General features: G+C 37.1%; 1 protein-coding gene and 1 non-coding gene across 5 annotated transcripts in view; both read left to right on the plus strand.

Annotated features, from left to right (window-relative positions):
- The window catches only part of EPHA6 (EPH receptor A6), a 1,019,792-nt gene that overhangs the window by 918,061 nt on the left and 84,276 nt on the right, over window positions 1–17,455 (plus strand). The gene's annotated exons all lie outside the window — the stretch shown is intronic.
- On the plus strand, window positions 5,056–5,162 carry LOC113899795. The gene has a single exon (XR_003512989.1). It is a non-coding gene; the product is annotated as a U6 spliceosomal RNA (small nuclear RNA).

Below are 17,455 nucleotides of genomic sequence, written 5' to 3' on the forward strand. Positions count from 1 at the left end.
TAAAGCAAACTCTCAATTATTCAGGTGTGAATTAACTAGCTGATGGATTATCCAAGCTTTTAGCTTCTTCCACCTTCTTCTTAATGTGTTGTGGCTATTTCTCTGGGGAACAAATCACTCATTTGTTGCAACTTGTTAGCAAGTTTGATAAAAGGCTGAGTTTCTAGGCATATTGAAATGAAGTTGGGGTTTTCTGTGTAATAAATATCCTACCCAGAAGGACCATTCCTTCTAAAGATAATGAAAAACTAGCTGTAATATCTACCAGTCAAATAAGGACCAAAAGCACTAGCCCAACTCATTTGCTGGGAAATAAAATTCTTCATACTTATCATTACAAATTACAATATATATTGCTAAATAGCCACACAAAATATCAAAATATAGCTGCAATATCAGGTAATTAAGTGGAGGGTAAAAAATTGCTTCCCATAAGGGTTTCAAAATACCATCGATGGTATCCTTAGACAAAATTGGGAAAAGTTAAAAAGGGACAAAGGCAATCTTTCTTCTCAGATATATCTGTTTTCTATAGAAAACAGAATATTTAGCCATCTCTAATGAGATTTGTCTACTTTCCATCTCTCATGTGTATTTCACTTATGCACATTTCTTTCCATGGGGTTTACTCTGGTTTCCTGGGATATTACTGCTATGTGATTATAGGCATATCAAGTTTTAAGACCTTTCTTACACAATGGCAAATTCTTACATGTAAGCAGCTGTCTGGTCATCTAACATACAGAGCCTGGATCACTCACTTTCAAGTAATTTATGAGCAGCTTAACATGGTGATTCACACCTTTGGAAAAAAATACGCTTTGATTTCAGCAAAGCCTAATGGCTTTATGAATTTTAGCACATAGCATACTCACTTCACCCTAGTATACTCACTATCCACAGAGGTCCTTTGTCAATCCCAAATACCACCACCACACACACTTCCATCTCCTTCTTCAAAACAGATGTCATGAAGGCTTCCCGGAGTTTTTTTACTAGACTCTGCTGTTCATCTGCTCAGGATTCCTAACTCTTACACAAACAAGGGTTTCACTCATCGGATCTAGGAGGTGTGGGATGGCCCCCTAGATGACCTCTAAGAACACCTAAGTTTAAATTACTGTAGATCTTCTGGGTGGGCTGTATTAGTTCCTTTCACAATCTTTGGTGGCCCCTGTGAGGTGTCAACTCAGTCACTGACCATACATTTTTTAAAATATCACTGAGAGTCAGTTCTCCCTTCTGTAAAAACATGATACCACCTATGTGGTTTATTGTAAACTTGGCCCACCTATAGCATAAATAACTTCCTGTGAACAGAAAGCCAGCTAAGAACAGGAGACATGGGGTTTAGGAACAAGTTCTCAAGTAGCCACACCATTCAGTCATTGTCTGTCCCTCTCTTTCAATTCAGTCCCTGAAGACTGGGGCAAGGTGGGAGGGGGAGAGAAAGGAAATAATGACAGGTGACATGTGGACCTCCTTTCTTAAGGAAAAAGCTGGTAAGATAAATTCTTTTTCAGTCCCTGGAATCCTTTTTTAAAAAGCCTGCTTCAGTCTGCTGTTACTTGACTGGTGTATGAGAACTACGTGTTGGAAAGTGTGGATTTATAGAGCCTATTCAGTTGGATTACCTAGGTGGCAAAGTCCTCAATGGAAGTCAAATGTAAAATGCTTAATTTGCACATTGCCTTATTATTCTTTAATATCTAGTCTCCTTGCTATAATCTTGATACTGTTTGCAGGGAGGATAGTACTTTAAAATACCTTAGACTCAGGCCAAAATGATTTAATCCTTTTTTAAAACTGTGCGCAGGAACTGTTAAGAAATTGCTGCAGGAGTCTTGGGTTAAAAGATGAAATCCTAGAATAAATTTTCAATGTCAAAAATAAAAAAGAGTAGAAATAGAAGCTATAATTTTGATCATTTTCTTTCCAAAAGGTTTAACCTCCTTCCTTATGCACACTGCAAAGCTGTTTAGATTCTCATTTCAGTCAGAATACCTTTGACTGCCCCACTGTGGCTGCTGAGAACTTGATTTAGGATATACCATGCACTAGTGGATTATACAGTCCATCGTTACTCCTGAAAGGATGAGCTCTTAGTGCTTTCCAGAGGAAAAATGGAAGAGTTTCAAAGAATCTACTTAAATCTCAATTAAATTTAGCTCCAAAATTGTATTGTTCCTTTCCTAGTCAAAGGGATTAATTATATAATAAGTCTTTTTCAATTCCAATTTCAAGTTCTGATTCTTACCTCTTAAATCACCCAGAGTGCTTTTGTGGGTCTACCGAATAATACTCCAACTTCCAAGTCTAAAGAATGCTGCTGCTGCTGCTGCTGCTGCTGCTACTGCTAGGTCACTTCAGTTGTGTCCGACTCTGTGCTACTTTCTGCTGAATAGTTTTTGCCTTTATAATGATAATCCCATACTTTACTCCCTGCAACTTCGCTCTGAATAGTGTTTTGCTATTAGCAGTCCTTGTTCCAAACTATTCTTATTTCTACAAATTAGGTGAGTTTTTGGCTTTCAAGACCAGCACTTTATTTACTATAATTCTTTTTACCTGTTGAGAGGAGTAGGGGAATGATTAGAGGAAGTTTAGGTAGAAAAGAAGAATTGCATAGTCATTGAAAATAGTGAAGGTCACAAGGAGGCAAAACAGACACATGCGTGGAGGAGAGTGTAAACGTACTGCTGCATCCCTAGCCTACTGTTTTTGTTTGTTTGTTTGCTTTTAAAAGACAGGAAAGAAGAAAGGAGAAAGGAAAGAATCAAAAGAAATTAGGAAGAAGGAGGAAGGGAGAAGAAGGAACCCCTGATAGGAAGGATGATGAAAGAGGAGGGGAAAGATACCTTTGAACATGTCAAAGTGAGTTCTCCTTAAATCCTGCTAAGATTGTTTTTGTTACCATTTTATATAAGCGACTTCTCTCAGGGTCACGTGAGAGCAGAAACTTATTCCTTACTCTAAAAAACTAAACTAAATATTTTTCCTTTAAATTGATTTTGCTGAAATGGATTTTTCATATTGGAACCTCAGCTTTGATTCATTTGCATTCCAAAGTGAAAATGATCTGGGTAGTGAAAAGGAAATGGAAACTTCACCAGCTAAAATTTCCCTGAACTTATAGTAGAAGTGTGTGGAGCTGACTCTCTAAACCAAATGTCTGCACATCTGACCATTAAAAAAAAGTCCTGAAGGAGACTAGCTATTAACAGAATTCTGTGGATAATTCTCTTTTTAAATTATGAAAAATCTTTAAACATCAATTATCTTCACACTACTTCCTTATCTCTAGTTTTTCTTCTCTTTAAAGTCAGACTTGCAAGCATTTGGTTTGTAAAGACTCATTTCTGAGGTATTATTTCAGTAGCCTCAATATGAAAAAAAGCTGGAGGGTAGAAAGGAAGAACAGAGACAGGAAGAGGGAGAAAGAGAAGGAAGAGACCTAGGAAGGAGAGTGGCATGAATAGTCCAACCAATTGCAGACATAGCAGGGGAGGAGAGGAGATGAAACCATTACTTTGAAGGGATAACATCCCCATTCACTTTGTACTGATGGAAGATGAGCTGAATTAGTAGTTATTGAAATATGAGCCTTTTCTGTGTTTCTCCAGTTGAGTTTTGGGATGTCTTGCTAGCAGCCTAACCTAATTTGGTAGAAAACAGGTTAGGATCAGGTTAAGACTATTAGTTCCACTCTAGGTTACATGTAAGGGTGGGTTTACCACAATATGAGGACTTCAGAACAAGTTTTCCAAACAAAAAGCCCCCAAATCAGGATAAACCTTATTCCACAGGCCTCTATAGGCTGGGCCATTGACCAAGTCCATCTCCTTAAGAATTTCTTTGCTCCAGACTTGTACTTCTGAGCACATGGGGAAGTATGAGTACCATGAATACCATGTCTCTAACAAAAACTGCATCTTGCTTTCTGCAATAATTTTTAATTATAACTCTGTCTAGTATTAAGCATATATTTTACCCTTGACTTAAATAATATAACTTATGTAGTAGTAGTGTGGAATAGCTTTCCAAAAGTCTTAAATATTCCAAAGAAAAGAGTGACATTTTGTAAGAAAGACCTATACTTAAAATGATGTGAAGGTAGAAAAACAGAGAGAAGCTAACTTATAACACTAAAAGCTAACTGTAACACTTGACCGGAAAAAAAAAAAAAAAACTAGATGATTAGGTAGTGATTCATCGCCCAAGAAATAATGCCTATGTGAGTGGTAATGGAAGCATATTAACAGCACTGTGTTTCTTTTCTAAGTATCTGAAACTGCATTCCAACCAAGTGAACATATTGTCTCGATTCTACTACCCACCTAAGGATTTTAATAAGGCTGTATTGATCCACTCCAGCTTGCTTGCTAATGCTTCATAACACACTCAGCCAAGAATGGTTGCAATGTACTTCTTTTCAGCAGTTCATTTTTATCCATTTGAGCCTGCAGTTTTCAAGAATATTTGGGTACTTCTGGCTATACAAAATAATTTTCCTTTTAGACAATAAAATAATTTATCTACTCATTTTATTAATTAATAAACCCATATTCTGCCTTTCTCCTAAAGAGGATGAAAACACATTTTCTCTAGACAGGACCAGCTTCTGCTCTGCACATGTGGTAGCCCTGTGACTTAGAGGAATCAGGAAAATTTAATTACAGAGTTTGAATCAAGTCCTTGAAAAGTACAGTACAATGGCCTCTGTACTGCAGCCACTTATTGAAGCCACTTTAGGAAATGGTTATTTGAGTCTAATAACTGACTGATTCAATTAAAAGGAGACAGGAAAACCATTTGCTGAAGCAGGCACTCTGTTTATTATTCACTGCTGTCATCTAAAGCACATTTCTTAACCACAACCTTGCGCTGTGGTTCTCCATCCTTCCCCATCCTTCTCTATTTGAAGGCTATGACACAAACCCGTTTTTTACTCACTTCACCAGGTATTCTCAGCTAGGAAGTGGCGTGTGATTAGGAATTCGGGGTGAGATTAGGAATTCAGGGTGAGATTACATGAGCAATTAAAACCTTGCAGGAGTGCTCGCTTCGGCAGCACATATACTAAAATTGGAACGATACAGAGAAGATTAGCATGGCCCCTGCGCAAGGATGACATGCAAATTCGTGAAGCGTTCCATATTTTTAATAGCCAGGACATGGAAGCAACCTAGATGCCCATCAGCAGATGAATGGATAAGAAAGCTGTGGTACATATACACAATGGAGTATTACTCAGCCATTAAAAAGAATACATTTGAATTAGTTCTAATGAGATGGATGAAACTGGAACCTATTATACAGAGTGAAGTAAGCCAGAAAGAAAAACACCAATACAGTATACTAACGCATATATATGGAATTTAGAAAGATGGTAACAATAACCCTGTGTACAAGACAGCAAAAGAGACACCGATGTATAGATCAGTCTTATGGACTCTGTGGGAGAGGGAGAGGGTGGGGAGATTTGGGAGAATAGCATTGAAACATGTATAATATCATGTATGAAACGAGTCACCAGTCCAGGTTCGATGCACGGTACTGGATGCTTGGGGCTGGTGCACTGGGATGACCCAGAGGGAGGGTAGGGGAGGGAGGAGGGTGGAGGGTTCAGGATGGAGAACGCAGGTATACCTGTGATGGATTCATTTCGATATTTGGCAAAACTAATACAATATTGTAAAGTTTAAAAATAAGATAAAATTTAAAAAATAAATAAATAAGTAAAACCTTGCAGGATTCTAATATATCAGTATATATAGCCAAATGGGGATTCTCTCTCCCATTCTGATGAAAATCACATCTCTGGGGCCTGTGCTTTGCAGCAGACAAACTGCAAAAGAAATAGCAATACACTGTTATACATTTAATTCACAAGGAGAACAGCAGAAAGCAATCAGAGACCTGCTTCAATTCCAGTTTTATGGTTAAACAAACTGCACAGGCCTTGAATGGGAAGTTTAAAGAGTAACAAAGACCCAGTGGAAAGTGACAACCCAAAGAATCTACATAGCATAACTCTTGTTTTGGAACCTAGAAAACCAAATTATAACTTTATTAGCATAACTTTGAAATTCACTTTATGATACAATAGAGTTATAACCTTATCCAAAACATTTGTTCTCTAATTTCTGAATATGTATCTATATACCTTATTAAAGAACAAACCCTGATATATTACATCAAATTTTTTCATTGAACTTCAGGAATGCTTACATAGATAAATTAAATCTTAAATCAGAAGTAAACTACTGTACTGGATGTCATCCTGTCATCTTTTGACTTAAAAGGTAAAAGAATGGCCACCTTACAAAATTCTAAAATGTATGCAAGAGTAAAAAGAAAAAAACGGAAGTGATTAGAAGTGATCCAATTCTGGGTGATTCTGGGTGTATTCTTAAGACACAGCTAACAGCATTCTTGTTGCACTAGACATGATTTTATTTTTTTAATTTAAAGGTAAAAGGAAAATTCTAAGGTTTCCTAGGCTACCCAGAAGGGAAGAATACATGGAAAAGCACTTAGGGGAAAAAAATACTTGATTTTAGATATGTTAAGTTTTATGTGCCAGTTATATAACCAGCCTAGATAGCATATTAAAAAGCAGAGACATTACTTTGCCAACAAAGGTCCATCTAGTCAAGGCTATGGTTTTTCCAGTAGTCATGTATGGATGTGAGAGTTGGACTGTGAAGAAAGCTGAGCTCCAAAGAATTGATGATTTTGAACTCTGGTGTTGGAGAAGACTCTTGAGAGTCCCTTGGACTGCAAGGAGATCCAACCAGTCCATTCTAAAGTAGATCAGCCCTGGGTGTTCTTTGGAAGGAATGATGCTAAAGCTGAAACTCCAGTACTTTGGCCACCTCATGCGAAGAGTTGACTCATTGGAAAAGACTCTGATGCTGAGAGGGATTGGGGGCAAGAGGAAAAGGGGACAACAGAGGATGAGATGGCTGGATGGCATCACGGACTCAATGGACGTGAGTTTGAGTGAACTCTGGGAGTTGGTGATGGACAGGGAGGACGGGCGCGCTGCGACTCATGGGGTTGCAAAGAGTCGGACACGACTGAGCGACTGAACTGAACTGAACTGAACTGATATAACCAAGGAAAGATGTTGAGTGCAAGATGTATATAAGGCTAGAAGTGAGGGAAGAAATTCAGGCTGGGGATACACATTTGCAAGTCACTGGCATATCAGTGATATTTAAAGCCATGAGACTGGATGAAATTGCCAAATATGAGAAGAGTCCTGGGTCAGTCTGAGCTAAGACGTTGGGAAGAGGATGAGGAGAATAATGAGAGGAAATAATCATCAAGGTAGAAGAAAAGTGAAGAATACATGATGTCCAGGGATAAAAGTGAAGGGTATTTTAAGGAGAAAGGATATATTAATATCAAGGGAGAGGATGTGAGAGTTGACCATTTGATTTAACAAAAAGGAGGCCACTGATGTCTTTGAAATAGTAGTTTCAGTGTTAACAGTGAAGGTAAAGGTTTGACTGGAATGAATATAAAGGAAAATGAGGGGAGAAACATTGAGGCCAGGATGTATAGATAATTTTTGAGAAGTTCTATAGAAAGAAGCAGAGAAACGGGACACAAGCTGGAAAAAGAAATTAAGACAGTAGAACATTTTTAAGATCATAGTATGGTATGACTTTTCTCTCTAGAGAAACAGGGCAGTCAGATTTCCTGAAATTATGTCCTTGAGAATAGAATATAATGCACAAGAGGAAGGACTGATTTTAGATTAGGAGTAAGAACTGTTCATCTCGAGTACTGGAAAGAAAATAGAGTACATGGGTCCGGATGTGATCATGCCAGTTTATTGAAGTTCTCTTCAGGATAACTATTTTCTCAAGCATGTTAGAAATATAATCAGTTATAACTGAGGATGAGGTAGGAAATGTTAGTGGTTTAAGAAGGATATGATATGGAATAATCATCAGGAGAACAGAAACGTTACCTAGCGTTTTGCCATCTGAAGTGGTAGCCACTTGACATATGTATCTCCTGAACACTGAAATGTGACTTGTGTGATTGAGAAACTGATTTTTTATTATATTTGATTTTAATTAATTTTGATTTAAAAATTGATGCTCGTTCTAGTCTTCTGAAAAATCTCAGAAGGTTTTGAAAAGCTTGAGTATGTAATTCTGTGGTTTCAGTCATATATTTTATAGAATTTAAATGGAGATCAAGCATTGTTATGAAAATTTAGCATCCAAATTGAGAAGTGTTGTATGTGTAAGATACAAACCAGATTCCATAGAATGAAAAAAGTGAAATCTCTCATTAATATTTTATATCAATTATATGTTGAAATAATATTTAAATATATTGGATTAAGTAAAACATTTTAATTTAACCTTTTTACTCTGTTTTTAATGTGCCTGTTAGAAAACGTCAAATTATACAAATGGGTCACATTACATTTCTGTTGGAAAATGAGGGCCAAGGAAAAGGGAACATGCTTCTCTCCTGCTATGGAGGTAAAGAATCCAGGGTGGTGATTCAATTGCCCCTTTACTAGTATTTGACCTAAAAGCTTAGCATTTAAACTGAAAGAAGTAAAATCTTCCATATAACTTTGTTCTGTTTCTCCCGGCATTCTAATCATTTTGCTTTATGTATTTTGATGTTGGCTATTTTATATACAAAATTTTATAACTATTACTTTCATTCTTGTTAATATGAATAGTACAGATCCTGATTACACTTCTGTTTTGATTGATGTGGAATATTTTTGTACTTTTTGTATTTAATCTTAATGGGTCATTTTATTTTGGATTATTGTCTTGCAAATAGCCAGTTAGGTGAGTGTGTACATACATGTATGCATGAGACTCAATCTGAGAGTCTGTATCTTTTAATAAATAATTTAACACATCTTCATTTATTATAACTGATATGCTTAGTGTTACTTCTGTCATCTTATTTTTCCAATCTACCTTTTCCTATTTTCATAGTTTTTCTGCATTAGTCAAATAACTCTGTTTATTTGTAATTCATTGGTGAGTTAGAGGTTTTCTACTGATAGTTACCTTAATATGCTTTTAACACATATTTTGTATCCTTTACCCTATCAACTCTCAGAAAGGAATTTGCCTAGCTCTTACATCTCTTGCCCCCACTACTTCTAAGATTTTTAGCAATTAATCTATTATTTAGCCTTTTTCTTCATTTCAGTGGCAATTTGGAATGTGCAAGGCTTAGTAACACACTGTCAGGTCTTTTCTATGAACTACAAGATAATCATGGAATTCTGTGTGTAGTAGTATACAAAGTGCCTAAACCAATAAATCATGACTTCTAATATGCGAAATGCATTCTGTGGTACTAGTGGGCATGGTAAACAAGGTTGCAGGAAGCTGTTAAAAGTAACTCTAAGTATCTCATGCCTGATTAATGTACTATAATACGGCACATGCTTAATGAAAGAGTCATTAACTGGAATATAATTAAATGTTTAATTCAGTCCCCAGTCAATCATTTGCTTTTAAATATACCTAAGAGTAAATAACCTTAGCTATTTTGGATTTTACCTTGATCTTATCTAGAACGTGAATAGAGGGGCATCTGTGGATGTACATAGAGGTACCAGACCCCTCAATATGACAAAGCATCTTTCTTTGAGAAATGTTTTCCTGGGATAACCCCAAAGGTGGCCTGTTCTTAAGTTATTTTGAGTTTGCATTTCTGTGTTATTAATTCACCAAGGGACATCAGCTTATAAAAGTTTCTTAGAAGGCTCAACATTAAAACATTTGTTTAACCCTTTGTGACCCAAAGTATTTGACCCTAAATGTTTTGCTTGCCTTACACTGGCAATTTATTTTCAGGGAACCTGTTTCAGTAAGTGTTGTTGCATGATGTTCTGTCATGAAATGGTTAGAGAAGTCACTTTTACTTTCTTAGAGCAACACTTGATTACACAGAGCTCCCAAAGTACGTCTTATATTTTTTATGTCTTTTAGGGTTTTAATGAAATACCTCTGTCAGTTTTGACTTTCAGCTCCCCTTCCTCCCTCCCTGCTCAAATCTGCAGACAAATATAAACCCGATGGTGGGAAGAAACCAAGAAATTGCAGCCATAAGCACATGTACTCCAACCCACATCTGTTCTCTGCAATCTAAGGATTCAGTAACATGTCTGGCTCACAGTGCTCACTCTGTTCTCTCTTACTGTGCTTTCTCTGAGAGACTTGCCCTGTAGAAGGAGACTTCTGGAGCGCCAGGCCCACAGTGTACCAGGTAGACACACCCAGCCACGGATCATACACCCTAGGATCTCTCAACAACTGTGTATGTGTATCTCTCTCTAGTTAGACTCTCAATTCCTTGAAGGAGGCATCAAAGAACATATTTATTTTTATATCTGTGTGTGCAGTATAGGTACTTGAGTGTTACTGAATTCATGAGTCACCAAATAAAGTGAAAAGTGAAAAATGGGTGGGTTCCCCAGCTTCTCAATTATTTCAGATGTAAGCATTTGAACAAAAATGCCAGGACATGAGCTAATAGCATCATAGTTTGTTTGTCTATTATCAGTTTCCAAATATTTGGCTTTCTGAGGTGTTTTAAATAATAGAAGACAAGAAGGAATTTTAAAAATCTTTGTATTTTTACTTTTACAATGAAAAACTATTAAGTATTTTTTTTGTAACTGCTGTATCACACACATGCATAGAAGAAATACACAGAATCAACATCAGGATTAACAAAAAATAAAGGTCAGTAGGTCAAGACAAGAATGATAAGACATCAGATTCATGGATCAATAATAAAAAATAGTCAGATAGGGAAAAAAATGAGAAAAATCAATTCACTGAAGATGAAATGCGAATGACAGTGAACATATAAAAAGCTGCCCAACCTCACTAATAATTGGAAAAATGCAAAATAAAACTAAATAAGATTGTATTTTCAAGCATAGGACTAGCAGAAATTAAAAAGATTTATGATATCCAGAGCTGGCAGTGATAAGTACAAATAAGTACTCTCATACACTGTTGGTGGGAGTATAAATTAATAAGCCTATTTTGAAGCGCATTTGGCAGTATTGCAAAATTTCAATTTGTAACTTTTAGCCAACTAGAACTCTTTTCCACAGAAATACTTTCACATGAGAACAAACTTATGCACAGGATACTGAAAGCACCATTATTTATGATAGAGAAAATTGAATGCAAATGAAGTATCCTCCAATACAGTAATAATGAATCAATAATTATACATTTGCACAATAAAATATTATACAGACATTAAAAATAGTGAAGCTGACTTTCATGGATTGACTTGGAAAGATCTATAAAGCATAGTGTTAAGGGAAAAAATTAAAAGCATATTGGGGATATAAATTTTGAGCATAATATTTTTATATATATTTATGTATGTTTATTCAGTTAATAAATCTGTTACTTGTACAGGCTCTTTAAGCTACTCAAACATCTGATGCACTGGTATGTTTGTAATTAAATACTACATTATAAACAAAGAAAAATGTGCTAAAGCAGGTTGGTGTAATACCAAGCTCAACCTTGTTACTGACTAGGACAGAGCTGAAGAAGAGCTAATATGTTTTATTCTGTGTAGTTCTATATAATTTGAATCCTTTGTAACAAAAATGTATGATACATGTAACTTTTAAAATGTATTTGGCCTCTAATAACCATAAAGTTTGTCATAGCTATCATGGAAAGCCTGTCCAGCTTAATACTTGTATGCCAAGAAGTTGAAAGTTTAGAATTACTGATTATGTGACATGAGCAGCATCACACACTGACTATTAGACACTGGCAGCAGCCACAATACCCATTCCTTAATATTGGGCAGCCCATCTAATTCAATAATTTAAATTAAATCTATTCTTTCTCTTCTTATATAGACTACTTAGATCACCTGGTAGGCTACAAGGCACTTAGCCAGTCCTCCTATACAACTCTGATCAGTCAGTGGAAGGGGAACAACGTGATGAAAACCATCACTTTAAACAGGTGAAAGGAATACATGATGGCGAAATATCTCAACTCCATTCCCTCAACAGATTGCTTTTCAGAGTACCATTGGAAGCTGAAAATAAGATGTCTTAAGGAAAATAAGTAATCCTCAGGGATTAATAAGGCTAAGTAGAAGTGTTAGTATTTACAACTCAACTGAAGCATGCACTTTTTTAAAAAATTTATCCTTCTACTTATTGACATAAATAATAGACCATGTCTGTCTATGTTGCCATACAATTTTACAATGCTGAGCAAGTAACATCTCCATTTCCTCTGTAGACAATGATTCGATTCCTCACAGCTAGTCTTGAAAATCCTTTTGCAGAAGTAATGATCTCCCTATTAAATTGTGGTTGAATCATTTGTGCTCAATAGAGGGTGCATTTAGTTCAAGCAATACATTTTCCAGCAGCATGAACACTAATACCGAAGCCCACTGTGCACAGCACACATGTCACATGGCCATTTTTCCAGTGAAGGATGCTGTAAAACTATCTCAGAGCTCATTTTCCTCTTGATCTGTCATCTGTATACTCTATGGACAGCTTGTCTGTCACTACTCACTTGTTCAAAACAAAATGCGTTCTCTCATATTGGACTGTAAGAATTTATAAACACGGTGATGTTCCACCTAGCTTCAGCTCAGATGGAACAAATGTCAGCAGCTGGCTGTAATCTGACTACATCTTAATAACAGCAAAATCTTCCCTTCTATGTTGAGTGCATTCTTATAAATTTTATAGAAGCTTCTATAGTATTTTCCCAGATATCATTTCTATTCTGAATCTACATTTTTAGTCAGAAACCATTAGAAGAATGTTTCTCCTTTAAGAAAAAAAGATGCCTTAGAATACTTCTGAATTATAATTTTTAATTAAGCTTAATTCTCCTGCTGCTGCTGCCGCTGCTGCTGCTGCTAAGTCACTTCAGTCGTGTCCGACTCTGTGCGACCCCAGAGACAGCAGCCCACCAGGTTCCCCCGTCCCTGGGATTCTCCAGGCAAGAACACTGAAGTGGTTTGCCATGTCCTTCTCCAATGCATGAAAGTGAAAAGTGAAAGGGAAGTCGATCAGTCATGTCCGACTCCAGCGACCCCATGGACTGCAGCCTACCAGGCTCCTCCGTCCATGGGATTTGCCAGGCAAGAGTAATTCTCCTAATGTCAGTTAATTCGGCCTTTATTGACACCATGCTCTTGTGAACATGTACAGTTTTAATTGCATTAAGGTGATGTTTTAGTTCCTGACCATTGTATTAAAAGCCCTTTTCTGCAGTTGTCTACATTATATCACTACACTTTCTCTGATGTATGCAGCAACATTCACTTAACAAAGATAGCTCCTGGTAATAACTGTTAATTGGGAAAAATTATAGAAAATAAACAGCATAATAACCCTCAATACATTAGTGCAGATGTAGTAACTATAAAAGGATAATCAAATCACCCTCTGAGGTATTCATTTGCTTTTCATACATGGACCAGAATTCAAGTAATGAGAAATAAAACTGCAATTTTACAGAGAGGAGAGTAGCTGGCAAAAGAATAACCTGTGACAATTTAATATGAAGCTTCTAGTTTATTAAAAATTTTCTTTTTGAGTTCTAAGTTTCCTAAAGCACTTTCAGTCCAGGCATAAGTTAGCCCTAGGGTTGATTAATTTTGCTGCCCACCAACCCCACAAAATGCCTCATATGTCTTGCCATATTACTGCTTTGCCCGTCTATGGTCAGTGTAGCTTTCTGTCTGGTTGCAGTATAGCTGCCGCAGTTCCAGTCATCCCATTGCAGCTTCTTTATAGAGGAGGAAGAGGAGTTGTTCACTAAGCATTCCCAGAAGCACCTCAGCTGACTTCCCCTCACATTACATTGGCCAAAGCCTCTTCCTGAGTCAATCACAGGCAAAGCAAACAGGACTACCATCAATGCTTTTATGAATATGATTTTGTAGAATAGGGTGAGTTGCCCAACATAATCCTGCTGCTGCTGCTTAGTCACTCAGTCATGTCTGACTTTTTGCGACCCCATGGACTATAGCCTGCCAGGCTCCTCTGTCCGTGGGATTTTCCAGGCAAGAATACTGGATTGGGCTGTCATGCCCTCCTCCAGGGGATATTCCTGACCCAGGGATTGAACCCAGGTTTCCTGCACTGCAGGCAGACCCTTTACTGCTGAGCCACCAGGGAAGCCCAACATAATCCTACTTCTGCTCAGGAGGGAAAAAAAAAAGATATACTCTGAGTGAAAGTTACTCATTCATGTCTGACTCTTTGCTACCCCATGGAACTATACAGTTCATGGAATTATCCAGGCAGAATACTGAAATGGGTAGCCTATCCCTTCTCCACCAGATCTTCCCAACCCAGGAATCAAACTGGGGTCTCCTGCATTGCAGGAGGATTCTTTACTAACTGAGCTGTCAGGGAAGACCAGAAATAGTTCAGTGAATGTTTATTGGACTGATATCAAAGAGTATCTGGTACTCCCTGGATTTACTGATTTTTATATACATGTCCACCTCTCTGTGAAAATGTATGCTATCTCAGAGTGGGTGCTGCTTTATATGTGTGTTCATATGGTCAAAGCATGTTAAAGGTTCAGTACTTCTCAGTTAATGAATGAGCGAGTATAAGAACAAATATTTAATCCATAAGAAGAGAAGAAAATTTACTATGAAGTTAATGCTTAATATTTAAAGGCTTCTTGTGAGAATCTAAGGAAAGTTGCAGAAACATGTTATTATGATCATCTGTTATAAGCTTTGCAGGGGTAATATATTTTAATAGCAGTTGGTTCAGTTTGCTGACTCCACTCTGACGGACTTGTCCTCCGTCATGTTTCTCCCAGGGCTGGAGTGACCACTAGCGTTTTGAGAATTCAGTTACCACAAAGTTGAGTTGGAGATACATTTATTTTTAGTTCAGAGGGATATATTCATGTGTTTCTGAGTCGTTTCCATGTGTAGTAATGTTACTGCTAGCCACATGTTATAGGCATGGTTTCCAGAAATACCCCTCCACCCACCATGCTGAATCGCTGCATGATACAAAGGTGCAGGCCTAGAAACATTAAGGTGATTGAACATGCCCTAAGGTACCCAACCCTGAAAGAATGTCAGCAGTGAAGGAGAAACAAGGTTTGAAAGGGAGGGAGCCAGGAACTGGTCTGATTACCTTTTTTAAGGCAGATACATAAGATTATAAGTAGAAGATCCAGTTCTTATCAAGGTCCAATCAAAACAGAATATCTCTCCTGTCAAAAAGATATTTGATAATGCAGTGTATACAATTTTTAAAGCATCACAACTTTTCTCACATTTAATGGGTATTACATGAAACAGAATGTAACAGGATCCCTATTTGTAGGAAACAAATCTGGAATAGTACTGAAAACAGCATGTTTGCCTATAACAGCTAATATTTTGAACTGGATAGGTTTTCCCAAATTTAGCAACCATCATAAAAATTTACATGATATAACCTATAAAAAGTTATGAAGCTGAAATAATTTTTTGTAAACTAATAATAAAACCAAATCTTGACCAACCATGGCAAGGACAAGACTGAATTCCCTTTGTATTCTCTCTATAGAAAATTATGCTATAAAACTGTCATCAAATGAGGAGGTGAACAAAGTTATGAAGCCAAAAGTACAGTCAATGGTTTTACCATTACACTGTAGCAACAGTCTAAATAAGAATAATAGATAACTCTCTGCTTGAAGGCTTTCTAAGGACATTGTGTGTGTTTACTTCTTTAAGTTCGCTTACTGATACAACTCACGAAAGTTAGCATGTCAGCAGGCAGGGCTATGTTACACAGCTGTAGCCCCCCTAACATCAGTGCTTAATACAGTAAAGGTTTATTTCTTGCTCATTCTTTATATCCTGTAGCTAGAAATTGTGCTTTATATGGTTGTCACATAAAGACTTAGTATGACAGCACTTCTACCGTCTGGAATATCTTCGGTCCCTGTAACAAGGAGAAAGGGAGTGACAAATAGCACATAGACTCTTAAAAGCTTTGACTGGAAATGACAGCCATCATTTCTACTTATATTTTGTTGACCAAACCTGGTCACCTGGCCATGCCGAACTTCTTCAAAACAATCTCTCCTAGAATGAGAAGAACAAATATTTGTAAACAGCCAATAATAATTTCTACAAGTACTGTTATCACTAGTTGAAATATAGGGAAACTGAAGCATTAAAAAAATATGTAATTTGCCAAATATTATACATATAATAAAATATAAGGCTAAGCTTCAAGAGCAGAGTCCAGAGTCCACAAGCTTAACTTACTTCTACCTTAATTTCTTCTGCTATCCTTCTACCTTCTTTGACATACATTCTTTGGCAAATCCCTAAGCCCTGGAATGGAATGGTGTTACCCCAAGTATGATATTCTTACTGACAATTACAAGTAATACAAAATTAAGATCCACACATGTTCTAGTTTAATAAGCAACATAGTTTAAACTCCCAGTCATTATAGTCATTCAAGGAACATTTTAAACACACATTCAGAAGTTATAAATGAATATAGTTATTATTTTATGATATGTTATCACATCAGTTCCATTGAGAAAAATAAGGGGAGGAAACATTTCTACACTGGAGGAAAGGATTCTCATTTTCATTAGAAAAGACCCTGATGCTGAGAAAGACTGAAGGCAGGAGGACACGGGGACCAAAGAGGATGAGATGGTTTGATGGCTTCACCGACTCGATGGACATGAGTTTGAGCAAGCTCCAGGAGTTGGTGATGGACACAGGGAAGTCTGGCATGCTGCAGTCCATGGGGTCGCAAAGAGTCAGACACAACTGAGCAACTGAACTGGAAGGGATTATCTGGAGATTAAAGGGCCACCTATGAAGGTCCAGCAGCTGTAGTGACTCATTACCAGTGATCAATGTCTGCCTTTTCTCCCTCTCTTCCTCCTTCCCTTCCTTTTTCCCTCCCTCCCTCACTCCCTCTCTTCCCTCCTTCCGTCTTTACTTCCTTCCCTCCCTTACTCTTCCCATACTTCCTTCCACCTTTTCTTTTGCGAAAGTATATTTCATTTTATATGGCAGATATTAGGAACTTCATAGAGAAACAGGAATAAGGTCTAATCTACTCTCAGCCCTCATGGCACTCACAGACACATCCACAAATGAGATGCATAAATGCAAAGTAAGATTCAGTGAGACAAACTGAAAGTCTCAGAAACTCAAACTCTACACATATGCCTGACTTTATAGGCTCAGAACAGGACTATAATTTTCCAGGATATGTTTATTACAGCTCTTTTCTTGTGAATTTATTAAGATGCTCTCTAATGCATAAGACCTTTTGGTTTCATTCGCTGATGTGTTTATAGCTGACATGCACTATCTTTCCTAGCTTTTGTGCCCACATTTGTTTACACTGACACATGGTGCTACAGCATTTGCCTAG

This window comes from Bos indicus x Bos taurus, chromosome 1, assembly GCF_003369695.1.
Source record: "Bos indicus x Bos taurus breed Angus x Brahman F1 hybrid chromosome 1, Bos_hybrid_MaternalHap_v2.0, whole genome shotgun sequence".
NCBI lineage: Eukaryota > Metazoa > Chordata > Mammalia > Artiodactyla > Bovidae > Bos > Bos indicus x Bos taurus.